Source organism: Cebus imitator, unplaced genomic scaffold (genome assembly GCF_001604975.1).
Source record: "Cebus imitator isolate Cc_AM_T3 unplaced genomic scaffold, Cebus_imitator-1.0 Scaffold222, whole genome shotgun sequence".
NCBI lineage: Eukaryota > Metazoa > Chordata > Mammalia > Primates > Cebidae > Cebus > Cebus imitator.
Genome location: NW_016107537.1, coordinates 775,621 through 788,161, shown reverse-complemented (window position 1 = coordinate 788,161; position 12,541 = coordinate 775,621). Strand labels below are relative to the sequence as shown.

General features: G+C 43.2%; 1 protein-coding gene and 1 pseudogene across 1 annotated transcript in view; both read left to right on the top strand.

Annotated features, from left to right (window-relative positions):
* Positions 1-2,850: 2,850 nt before the first annotated feature.
* LOC119466726 lies at positions 2,851-2,963 on the top strand (annotated as a pseudogene).
* A 6,276-nt stretch (positions 2,964-9,239) lies between these two features.
* Positions 9,240-12,541, top strand: part of IL1RN (interleukin 1 receptor antagonist) — a 34,329-nt gene continuing 31,027 nt past the window's right edge. The window contains exon 1 of the transcript XR_001831207.1: positions 9,240-9,467. The gene's annotated coding sequence lies outside the window, so the exon portion shown is untranslated. The remainder of the gene's footprint in view (positions 9,468-12,541) is intronic.

The window sequence follows — 12,541 nt, the reverse complement described above, 5'->3', positions numbered from 1 at the left end:
TCCTAACACAGGAGACGGAGGGTTTGGACTCCCGTAGGGTTGGGAGGTTCTTTGCCCAGGGCTGTGTAGTGTGGAGTTAGGAATATGTTTTTTGATGGTGTGTGTTCAAGATAGATGATGCCTCCTTCCCTGTTCTGGAGGTTGAGTCCTCTTCCATATAGTGTTGTCCTTTGGTACAGCTTTGTTGTACCATATAGATGGTACCCTCTGGGCCTGGCCAATCACTTGACCAAAGGGATGGGAGCTCTTGCTCTGAAGAGATCCTGAGCAGAGAATATGTGTGGCAGAGCTCATTGCTACTCCCCACACACCCTGATGGCAGTAGGAGACACTTACCCTTTATCAGTGTTCTTATATGGCACCATATTGTGAGCTCCTAAGGGGTAGGGGCCTTGGCATTTTTATTTCTAGATAGAGAGTCTTGCTCACAAAATGACAGATATAGTCTGAGAAATGTGTCATTAGGCAATTTTGTTGTGTGAATATCACAGAGTGTACTTACACAAAACTAGATGGTACAGCCGACTGCACATCTAGACTGTATGGTATAGCCTTTTGCTCCTAGGCTACAAACCCACACAACATGTGACTATACTGAATACTGTACATATGCAAGCATAGAAAAGATACAGTAAAAATACGATACTATAATCAATGGGACCACCGTTGTGTAGACAGTTCATCATTGACTGAAACTTCAGTATGCAGCAAGATTGCTCTCATAAATGAACACAAAATGATTGGGCCACCTTATATAGACGTGCAGGGTTTCCACAGCAAAGCTCTAGAGGGCACCACCCACATGTTGATATCACAGAATTGAATATTTACTATAACAATATTATGACAATTGGCTATAAAGTGCCTTGTACTAAAAAAAAAAAAAAAAGCTTCCTCATAACTCATAACTTTCTAGCTGATGGGAATAAAATCAGAATAGGCAGGCTTTTGTTAATTCACTCCAAGGAGCCACAAGTTGTGAAAGTGAACAGCACAGCCAGATCAGGAAATCCATACAAGCCTGATCTTTATCAGGAGGGCAATATGGAGTCACCATGGATAATTTCAAGCAGGGGAGTCACATGATCAGATTGACCTCCTAAAATAGTTACTCTGGCTGCCGACTGGAGCATGGATCGTTGGCATAGCCAGTCAAGTGGTTTCCCTGCTCCAGTGGGGCTCACCTCCAGTCCAGGTGAGGGATGATGGGTGTCTAACAATTCCTGCAGGAGATTTGAGAGAAGTTAATAGATTTAAGGCATCTTTGGGAGGTAGAGTTGATAGATTTTGGTGATTTATTGTAGGCAGAGTGAGTCATTGTGAAAGTTTCTAGTTTTGCTGTCTATTGGTAGATGTCTCTACTAATGAGCGGTGATTCTGTTGATGGATGGTGATTCTATTCACTGACGTAAGGAATGCTGGAGAAGAAAGTGGTAGTTTGGGGGCGGGGAGTGTGGAAATGACAAGCTCTGCTTTTGCCTGTGTTGAATTTTGAGGTGTATGCGAACATCCAGGTAGAGGTTTTCAGTGGGCAATTACATATACAGACCTGGAGTGCAGGAGAGAAATTTGGAATGGAGATATAAATTTTGAAGTTTTCAGCAGAAAGATAATTGAACTTACAAGGTGAATGAAACGAAGAGAGAGCTTAGTTTAAGAGAGAAGACGGCCTAGGAGAGAGAGATATTTGAGAGGCAGGCAGAAGATGAAAAGCCTTCAACGGGGGTTTAGAAGGAGAGGCATGGAGAGGCAGAAGGAAAATCAGGAGAAGTGGAATCATGGAAGTCTGTGTAAGAGGGTTTTAGGGTGAGAGCTGGCAGTGTCGAACACTATCAGCAGATCAAGTCCAGAAAAGTTGGAAAAGCGTTCATTGGATCTAGGAGCTAGACACTCCAGAGTGCTGTCGGGAGAGTGACTGAGCAGAAGGGAAGATGCAGGGTCTTCAGGAGTGAGTAGAAAGTGAGAACACAGCGATAGTGAGCAGAGAATTCTTTTAATAACTTTGGCTGTGAAGGGGAGGAGAGAGAGAAGGGTGTAGCTAGAGGGAGTCACGGGGCTAAGGGAAGAAACTGTCAAGATGTGGCAGGTTTAAACAAGTGTGAAAGCTGATAGGAAGGAGCCAATGGACACTGGCAGGTTGGAAAAAACAGGGCGAGGTTACAGGATGGGTACATGCATGAGCTCTCGAGCAAACCTGCCTGGATTCAAATTTCTACTCTGTTATTTCTCAGCAGAGAACATTGAATGAAATCGGTGTACTCAAATTACTTTTAAAGTTGTAAGTGTAGTAGAATCATGCTGTTGTTACTTTCTGATGAATCTGGGAGCAAAGAAACATGTCAGTCAGTGGTTGGCCAGGTGTGGTGAGTTATGCCTGTAATCCCAATACTTTGGGAGGCTAAGGTGGGTGGACCACCTGAGGAGAGGGGTTCGAGACCAGCCTGGCCGTGTCAGTGAAACCCACCTCTATTAAAAATAAAAAATTAGCTGGGTGTGGTGGCATGCGCCTATAGTCCCAGGTACTAGGGAGGCAAAGGCAGGAGAATTGCTTGAACCTGGGGGGGTGAAGGTTGCAGTGTGCCAAGATCACACCACTGTACTCCAGCCTGGGCTACAGAGCAAGACTTAATTTCAAAAAAATAAAAAGAAAAAGAAAAAAAAAAGAGAAAAATGTAGGTGACCTTCTTTATACTTAGTAATAAATCTTTTCAGCATTTATACCATTAAAAATATGAAAATGCTTTTTCAGTATTATTTCCATTTATCTATTTATCTATGTTTCATGTATCTATTGCTGTGGAATAAACCACCCTTAAGCTTAGTGGCTTAAAAATAGAAATCATTTATTTTGTGCTAGCTTTGGCAGCACATTTACTAAAATTGTAACAATAGGGAGAAGTTTAGCATGGCCCCTGCACAAGGATGACATGGAAATTCATGAAGTATTCCAGAAGAATTTTTTTTAAGAAAATATTTATTCTGCTTTGTGAATCTGTAATTGGGCAGGACTCAGTAGGGACATCTTGTCTTCATTCCACTCAATGTCAACTGATGGTAGTCAAAGGGTGGGAACTGGAGTGATCAGATGGCTGCCTTACTTTCGGGTCTGGAGACTGATGCTGGTTCTCTGCTGGAACCTCAGCAGGATTGTTGGCCAAATCAACTTTGCTTGGCCTCTTCATGACACCTGCACTTCCCCAAAATATGGTGACTGAGATTTGGGAGTGAGGGCTGGGAGAGAGAGTCAGGCAGAAACTGCATAACTTTTGATGACCTAGCTTCAGAAGCCATTCCATATAACTTTTGCCTCATTCTATTCACTAATGCCAGTCTGCATGCAAAGGGAGGAAAATCATACTCCACATTTTAATAAGAAAAGTCTTGGCCGGGCGCGGTGGCTCACGCCTGTAATCCCAGCACTTTGGGAGGCCAAGGCGGGTGGATCACGAGGTCAACAGATCGAGACCATCCTGGTCAACATGGTGAAATCCCGTCTCTACTAAAAAACTACAAAAAATTAGCTGGGCGTGGTGGCGCGTGCCTGTAATCCCGGCCACTCAGGAGGCTGAGGCAGGAGAATTGCCTGAACCCAGGAGGTGGAGATTGCAGTGAGCCGAGATCGCGCCATTGCACTCCAGCCTGGGTAACAAGAGCGAAACTCCGTCCAAAAAAAAAAAAAAAAAAAAAAGAAAAGTCTTAAAGAATTCATGGATGTATTTTAAAATCAGAACAGCAACAAGTTGCCAATTAAGACAACAACTTACAGGTTTCATTTTCAGGGTTTTTTTCTATAGTACATTGAAACATTTTCTGAAACCTTTGATGTCTTACACTGATTAGTAAACATAAAAAATTTTCATTCTTAACTGGATGTTCTTTTGTTCAAATCTTTGCAATGACATATTTATTTTAACTAGGAACAGAAAAGTTGGAGATGGTGGCTAGGTACTGTGGCTCACACCTGTAATCCTAGCACTTGGGAGGTGGGGCAGGTGGATCACCTGAGGTCAGAAGTTTGACACTAGCCTGGCCAACATGGCAAAAGTCTGTCTCTACTAAATATACAAAAATTATCCGGGCTTGGTGTCACCTTCCCATAATCCCAGATACTTGAGAGGCTGAGGCATGAGAATCACTTGAACCTGGGAAACGAAGTTTGCAGTGAGTCGAGACCACACCACTGCACTCTAGCTGGGTGATAGTGTGAGACTCCATCTCAAAAACAAACAAACAAACCAAAAAGTTGGTGATAACAATGGATATTTATACAGATCTTTAAATGCACAGAAAACAAAGTGCTAGTCTTGGGGCTGTTCTCAATTTAATGCCTCTCAGATTAATTCTTTGAAAAAATTTATGTTGCAGAACAACTGAAGCTATGAGGGAGTGAGGGCACCTATATCAGAGATCTTTTCATTTGTTCATTCATTACAAAGACTAGAAGCACTATAAGTACTATTATTTGTATGCTAAGCAACAACTCAGGCCTTTGGGCTCTTAAGATTTTCTCAGACAAAATGAAATAAGAACTAAATGCAGTTTTATTTAATAATAGTGGGGTAAAGAACATAGAACATTTTTCTTCTCCTTTGTGTAAACTTGGTTAAGTAAAGTGGGTGTACAGTAATAACAACACTGCTTCACAGGTTTCTTGTGGTGGGGGGGGGGCAATTGAGTTCACCCATGCACTCCAAGCCCTTAGCATGGGCCAGGCACACCGAGGTACTGACTAAGGGACTGAGGATGATGGAGGATGTGAGAGCCTTGAGGAGGCTGAACGGGACGCAGAGCAAATGCAGAGGGAAGAGGGAATGGCCTTGGTTAGGAGTGGGCTCCTGCTTCTACTGAATGAGAGAGAAGACGGAAAGCATAAAGAGAGTTTCAACAGGTTTTAATGTGGGCTGATGGGGAACTGAGAAAGTGTCCTTCTACCGGCTTCTGTTATTTTGCTATAAGTGAGGAAAGGGGAGCTGGACAAGGAGATTGAAGCCGGTGGAGAAGACTGGAGATATTTTCTGTGGAAATGGGTCAGCCAGCTTATTATAAAAACATGAAAGGTTTGCTAAGCAACCATGAGGCCAGTCGGTTTTGGATATCATCAATGTGCAGAGTAAGGATCTGTCACGTTCTCCTGAAGGGCTCAGTGGCTTTGGGTTAGGGCCTGGGAGGGGGAACCTTGGACAGATCCAGAGCTTTGTTGCCTCACAGTGCAATGGGAGGGCAAAGGAGCCAAGCAGTGGAGAATGTTGATGAAAGAACAGTCTAAGTGAGCAACTGAAAGAAGTGAAGACCTCCAAGAAGGAAGAGGTAGAGCAAACTTGAGCAGGTTAAAGGACTGGAGGTTTCTGTGTGGTTAAAATTCCTGAGCAGTGGGAATAATGGAGAGAGAAAGACAGAGAGAGAGAGAGAATGCACAAGATTGCTATCGGTTGTGGTCAGAGAGTAGTATAGTACTTTTTACAGACAGGTCATGGTGTTAGTCATCCAAATGGACATTAAGATTCCTTGGGGATTAGGACAAAGAGGAGGGCTTGGTTCTAGTGTCAAATATTTAATAAATAGGGAAGAATGACTAGGCAGTCAGTAGCCAAAAGCTACAAAGAGAGATATAGGGTGGTAAAAACGTTAAAGGACGGAGGCTTTTGTTTGTTTTGGTTGTCTTTTTGTTTTACAAAGGCTGAAGAAGTCACAATCTGAAAATGTTAGTGGAGAGATGACCCTGTGCTGGCCCTCTGATATCCAGATGATAGGGCATGAGTTCCTTTTCCTTGAGAAAGACGCAGGGGAAGCATGATCCCAGAGGAGAGCCAGGTTTCAGCCAAGGCAAGAATTGAGAAAACAGTTAGAAGAGAGAATGGAAAAAGATAGATAGGTTCATTCATTTAAAAATAACTATTAAGCACCTGCATGATACTGTTTTGGGCATTGAGATGCACCTGTGAATAAGGAATTTACATTCCAGTGGTAGGAGACAGACAATATGCCTGAGCAAATACATACTCAATATAATTTCAGATAATGATACAAGTTGTGCAGAAAAAAAAGTGCTATTAGATGGAGAGTGAAAGTATGCACAGAAAGTGGAGATTTGCTACAAATTGTGTTTTCCAAAGGAAACGGAGGGTGCTGTGGGAGTTGTGTTGACTGTAAGCCTAGATAGATTTTGTTGGATTAATGCTTGCAGGAATAAATAGCTCTACTGAATAGCTGGCAGAAAAAAAGCACACTGGGCTTTGCCAATCATCACTGTGATGCATGCAACTTTGCAGAACTGCCAGGGTCTCTCACAGCAACTCATTCCCAGTGTGGTCCCCTAGGGAAAGCTGTGGCCTGTGCAAAATCTCTCCTACCTCCATGACCTCAGGGCCAGCAACAGACAATTGCAACCCCTGCCCACGGGCTCCATAAGTCAGGAAACCACTGGAAAGCAAAGCAGACACTTGTTCTGTGGGGGTTGGAGGAAGTCTCTGAGGCACTTTGCATGCAGCTCAGAGAGCAATGGCATTCTCATACTGAGCAGAGGGAAGTGGCTAGCACTTCAGACATGACATTCATTGAGGCTTGGAGGAGACTTTTTTTATCACAAAGAAAGGGAAGTTTTACTTCACTGATGGTTAGCAAACATAAGAAATATACATTCTTAATAGATCTCTAAATAACGTTAGAGGAAGACCAGGAGCAATACTAAGGGGATAGAGCTATAACTGACTGGGGTGAGGATGGTGGCATTTGGGAAAGAGTCCTCATTCCAGGTGGCCTCAAGGTCAGCGTCTGGGCTCCTGTGATTCTGTCTGATGCTTTGATTGGCCATGGCATTGGAAATGCCAGTCGGGCTCAGATTGGTACCCTCCTTGTGTGGTTTTTCTTTACTACATATCCTATAGTCCTCTTTCCTGATTCTCTCTTAACCTGTGGCTCTTCTTGGGATCGTGAGGAAGATAGTACAGCTCGAAGTCGAGTAATTTAATGCCTCCAGATTTGTTCTTTTTGCTTAATCTTTCTTTGACTATGTGGGCTCTTTTTTGGTTCCATATGAATTTTAGGATTTTTTTCCTAGTTCTGTGAAAAATGATGGTGGTATTTTTATGGGAATTTCACTGAATTTGTAGAGTGCTTTTGGCAGTATGGTCATTTTCACAATATTGATTCTACTCATCCATGAGCATGGGATGTGTTTCCATTTGTTTGTGTCATCTAGAATTTCTTTCAGCCGTGTTTTGTAGTTTTCCTTGTAGAGGTCTTTCTCTTCCTTGGTTAAGTATATTCCTAAGTATTTTATTATTTTTTGCAGCTGTCATAAAAGAGGTTGAGTTCTTGATTTGATTCCAAGCTTGGTTGCTGTTGGTGTATAGCAGGGCTGCTGATTAGTGTACATTAATTTTGTATCCTGAAACTTTGCTGAATTCACTTACCAGTTCTAGGTACTTCTGGATGAGTCTTTTGTGTTTTCTAGGTATACAATCATGTCATCAGCAAACAACAGCAGTTTGACTTCCTCTTTACTGGTCTGGATGCTGTTTATTTCTTTTTCTTCTCTGATTTCTTTGGCTAGGACTTCCAGTACCATGTTAAATAGAAGTGGTGAAAGTGGGCATTTTTGTCTTGTCCTATTCTCAGAGGGAATGCTTTCAACTTTTTTCTGTTCAGTACAATGTTGGTTGTAGGTTTGTCATAGATGGCTTTTATTATCTTAAGGTATGACCCTTCTATGCCGACTTTGCTGAGAGTTTTAATCATAAAAAGACACTGAATTTTGTCATATGCTTTTTCTGCACCTATTGAGATGATTGTGTGATTTTTGTTTTTAATTCTCTTTATGTGATGTATCACATTTATTGACTTGTGAATGTTAAACTATCCCTGCATTCCTGGTATGAAACCCACTTGATCATGGTGGATTATCTTACTGATTAGCTAGTGTTTTGTTGACGATTTTTGCATCTATGTTCATGAGGGATATTGGTCTGTAGTTTTCTTTTTTTGTTGTGTCCTTTCCTGGTTTGGTATTAGGGTGATACTGCCTTCACAGAATGATTTGGTGACGATTCCCTCTTTCTCTATCTTTTGGAGTAGTGTCAATAGTGTTGATACCAATTCTTTGAATGTCTGATAGAATTGAGCTGAGAATCCATCTGGTCCTGCACTTTTTCTCTGTTACCATTTCAGTTGCAATTACTTTTAATTACCATTTCAATCCCCCTGCTTGTTATTGGTCTGTTCAGAGTTTCTATTTTTTTCTGGTTTAATCTAGGAGGGTGTATATTTCCAGGAATTTATCCATCTCCTCTACATATTCTAGTTTATGCATACAAATGTGTTCATAGTAGCCTTGAATGACCTTTTGTATTTCTATGGTATCAGAATGTCTTTCATTTAATTTCTAATCGAGTTTATTTGGATCTTTTCTTTTCTTGGTTAATCTCACCAACGGTCTATCAATTTTGTTTATCTTTTTATAGAACCATCTTTTGTTTCATTTTTCTTTTGTATTTCTTTTGGTTTCAATTTCATTTAGTTCTGCTCTGATCTTGTCATATTACCAGAATAGTTTTTCTGCTTTATTCTCATTTCAGTAGACTATGTCAGAGGGAAGAACTGGGACTCAAGGGCTGCTGTTCAGATTCTTTTGTCCCTCGGGGTGCTCCCTTGATGTGGTGCTCTCCCTTTCCCTAGGGATGAGGCTTCCTGAGAGCTGAACTGCAGTGATTGTTATTTCTCTATTGCACCTGGCCACCCAGTAGAGTTACTGGGCTCTGGGCTGGTGCGGGTCCCATAATATGATCCATCTTTAAGTCTCAGCCACGGATATGAGCACTTGCTCTGGTGGAGGTAGCAGGGGAGTTGAAGTAGACTCTGTGAGGGTCCTTGTATTTTTGTTAAGTGCACTGGTTTTGTGTTGGTTGGCCTCCAGCTAGGAGGTGGTGCTTTCAAGAATGCATCAGTGTAGGGAGGATCAGGCAGTGGGTGAGACTCACTCCTGGCCATAGAGCTCCCAAGAGATTATGTCCTTTGTATTTAGCTATCAGGGCAGGTAGAGAAAGATCATCAGGTGCGGGCAGGATTAGGTTTGTCTGAGCTCATACTCTCCTTGGGCTGGATTTGCTGTTGCAACTATGGTGTATGGCAGTGTTGTTCCCAGGCCAATGCAGTTATGTTCCCAGGTGGATTATGGCTGGGTCTGCTGTGTCACGCAGGTTGCTGGAGAAGTTGGGGAAAGCTGGCAGCCACAGGCCTCACTCAGCTCTCATGCAGCCCACAGCCCAAAAAGCTAGTTTCACTCCTACCATGCCCCACCAACAGCAGTAAGTTTATTTCCAGGCAGCTGGTGGGTAGGGCTGAGAACTTGCCCCAGGCTACAAGCCTCCCAGCTGAGAACGCAAGCAAACTCAGTTCCTCCGTTGTCCCATGGAGCCTGCAGCCGCAATCCAGCTCCTTCAAAGAGTCTGTGGACCCTGCCTACTTTCCTAGTATGATTCTGTGGTAGTTCTTGGAGGAAAAGTTCATGATATGGGTCTCTACACACTGCTCTGTTCATCTGATGGGAGCTGCAAATCATTCCTGCCTCCTATCTGCCATTTTTCCTCAGTATCCTCTTCCTTCTTAAAAGCCGAAAAACTGGAGATTATTTTGAGGTCAGGCACATTCATGTTCAGGCCAATAGGTACTAGCTGAGCCTTGTGCTAGTCACAAGAGAAGCAGCAAACGACGAGATGAGGACAGGAGCCTGTCAGGCCAAGCACTGGCCCCCGAAGGAGACACAGAAGAATGAGCTGTGGTCCTCACAGCGATGAGGTTGGCCTAATGGTTTCCTTTGCAGGCACTGTGCCACTGTGCTTCCTATGGCACCCCACCTAGAGGCACTTCAATCACCCCATCACACAGATGAAGAAACTGAGGCTCACAGAGGTTAAGGAGTTTATCCCAGTTAGTAAGTGGTGCCGACAAGAATCGAATTTAGACTGTTCTGACGAAGCCGTGTTTGTAATCACCACATATTCATGCTCCTTAGCAGAAGGTATCTAACAAGCTCAAACAAGCCAAGATGCAAATGCCACAATGAAGATCCAAATGACCTGTGGGGAGGAGAAGACTGTCAGTGGCTGGGTGATCAGGAAGACTTTGTAGGAGAGGAAAAATATTTTTTCTCTGTTCTCATAAGTTCTTAGTTGGAATGGACAGATTAATAACAGAAAAACAAGTAGAATAACATGTGTATTGTATATATACATGGGAGACACCCAGAGAATAAGTAGCTCTTAAAGAGGTGACTTTGAATTCCAGCTTATATAGCATCCTCAACAAAGAACAGTATAGTTTTAGAGACGCGACTCGAGAATTAAAAAGGACTTTGAGTCTCTAATAGTAGTGACTTGTGGAAAAGTGAAATGTCAGGTAAAGTTGGTAAAGCTTGTTAATGTAAAAGCTTCTGGTGCCATCTCCAGACTCATAAAAGTCTTAAAGTTGTCTTCACTGGTTGACCTTTGTCCTCCCTGGTGGATGAGGTTGGGGTGGGGATTAGGGGTTGGGGTAGCCAGGGGGTTTCCTTCCACTTATGGGAAGAGATATTCACATTTCAAGACTGGGAGCAGGAGGCCTGATGTGGTTAGAGCTGTGATATAAAACTGGCATTCACAGATATTTTGATATCTCATACCAGTAATCTTTTTAAAAATTTGGGAAAACAACTTTTAATTTTTACAAGAACATTAATAAAAATAACAGGTTGCACCTACTATAACTCCTATTTCATAAAAGAAAGGCCATTTTTACATTTACTCTCCATTCAATGAGCATGATCTCAGAAGAAAGGACTGCCCTTCTCAAGAGGGAAGAGTTAACAATGGCACCCTAACATATGATTTTCTCATTTCATTTGGCTCATTATTAAAACTGGCACTGGTCTAAGGACCAACATGTAGAAACCACTGCTCTGAAATCTCTGGAAATAGTATAGAAGGCAGGTTAGAGCCGGGAAGAGAGATTTTAATTCTTTTTTTTTTTTTATTGTACTTTAAGTTCTGGGGTACATGTGCAGATCTTGCAGGATTGTTGCATAGGTACACACATGCCTTGGTGGTTTGCTGTCTCCATCCCCCTGTCACCTACATTGGGCATTTCTCCCAGTGTTATCCCTCCCAACCTCCCTGCCCCCAACCCCACTGTCCCTCCCCTAGCCCTCACCCCCAACAGACCCCAGTGTGTGATGCTCCCCTCCCTGTGCCTATGTGTTCTCATTGTTCAACACCTGGTATGAGTGGGAAAATGAGGTGTTTGGTTTTCTGTTCTTGTGTGAGTTTGCTGAGAGATTTTTATTCTTGAGGAGCTTGTCTTAGTCACCTCAGACTGTCATAACAAAATACCACAGGCTAGGTGGCTTAACCAACAGAAATGTATTTACTCTCTGTTCTGGAGGCTGTGATCAAGTCTCAGGTCACCCGCTTGCCAGCTGGCAGACAACTACCTTCTCAGTGTGGTGTTTCTTTGGTGTCTGTGCAGGCACAGAAACAGTGAGAGCTCTCTGGTGTCTCTACCTCTTCTTATAAGGACACCAATTCTATTGTGTCAGGGTCTCGCCCTTATTTAACCTTAATTACTTTCCTATAGCCTCCATCTTCAATATAGCCACATTGGGGTTTAGGACTTCGATTGCGGAGGGATCCAGTCCACACAGACCTATTGCAATGGTTTGGACGAGCATTTCTAATTGGGGGAGGAGGAAGCCTGTGGGCATGGGAAGGAGATGTCAGTCCCAGGAGGAGCTGGGATGGAGGTGCAAAGTATTCCTGCTGACCTGACATCCCACGCCTACGGCAGACATACTACTTAATCAGACAATACTTTATTGGAATCAAAGACACAACCTCACAGTCCTCAGCATCATAGTTCAGGCAGCCTGTATCAGTAGATCAGAGTGGGCACATGACCTGGTGCTGTCACTACATCCTGTGAGTAGACATGGGATCGGAATGGAGGTGGAGGAGTCACAGGTGGTCCCGATGTCACAGGGCTGGGAGTCTGGGAGAAGTGAGGTAGGTAATATTATGGCCCCCAAAGACATCCATGTCCTAATGTCTATAATCAATCCAAGTGTTACCTAACATAGAAAATAGGATTTTGCAGATGAGATTAACTAAGGATCTCAAGATAGAAAGGCTCTCCTGGATTATCCAGGTGTGTCCGATGTGATGGCAAGGGTTCTCCAAACAGGCACACAGGAAATTGAACTGCAAAGGAGATGTGCTGATAAAAGGAGAGGTTGGGTCTGGCACAGTGGCTTATGCTGTAATCCCTGGACTTTGGGAAGCTGAGGCGAGTGGATCACGGGGCTGGGAGTTCGAGACAAGCCTGACTAATGTGGTGAAACCTGTCTCTACTAAAAATACAAAAATTAGTCAGGCATGGTGACAGGCACCTGTAATCCCAGCTATTCGGGAGGTTGAGGCAGGAGAATCACTTGAACCCGGGAGGCAGAGGTTGCAGTGAGCCCAGATTGCACCACTGCACTCCAGCCTGGGCAACAGAGCAAGAGTCCATCTCAAAA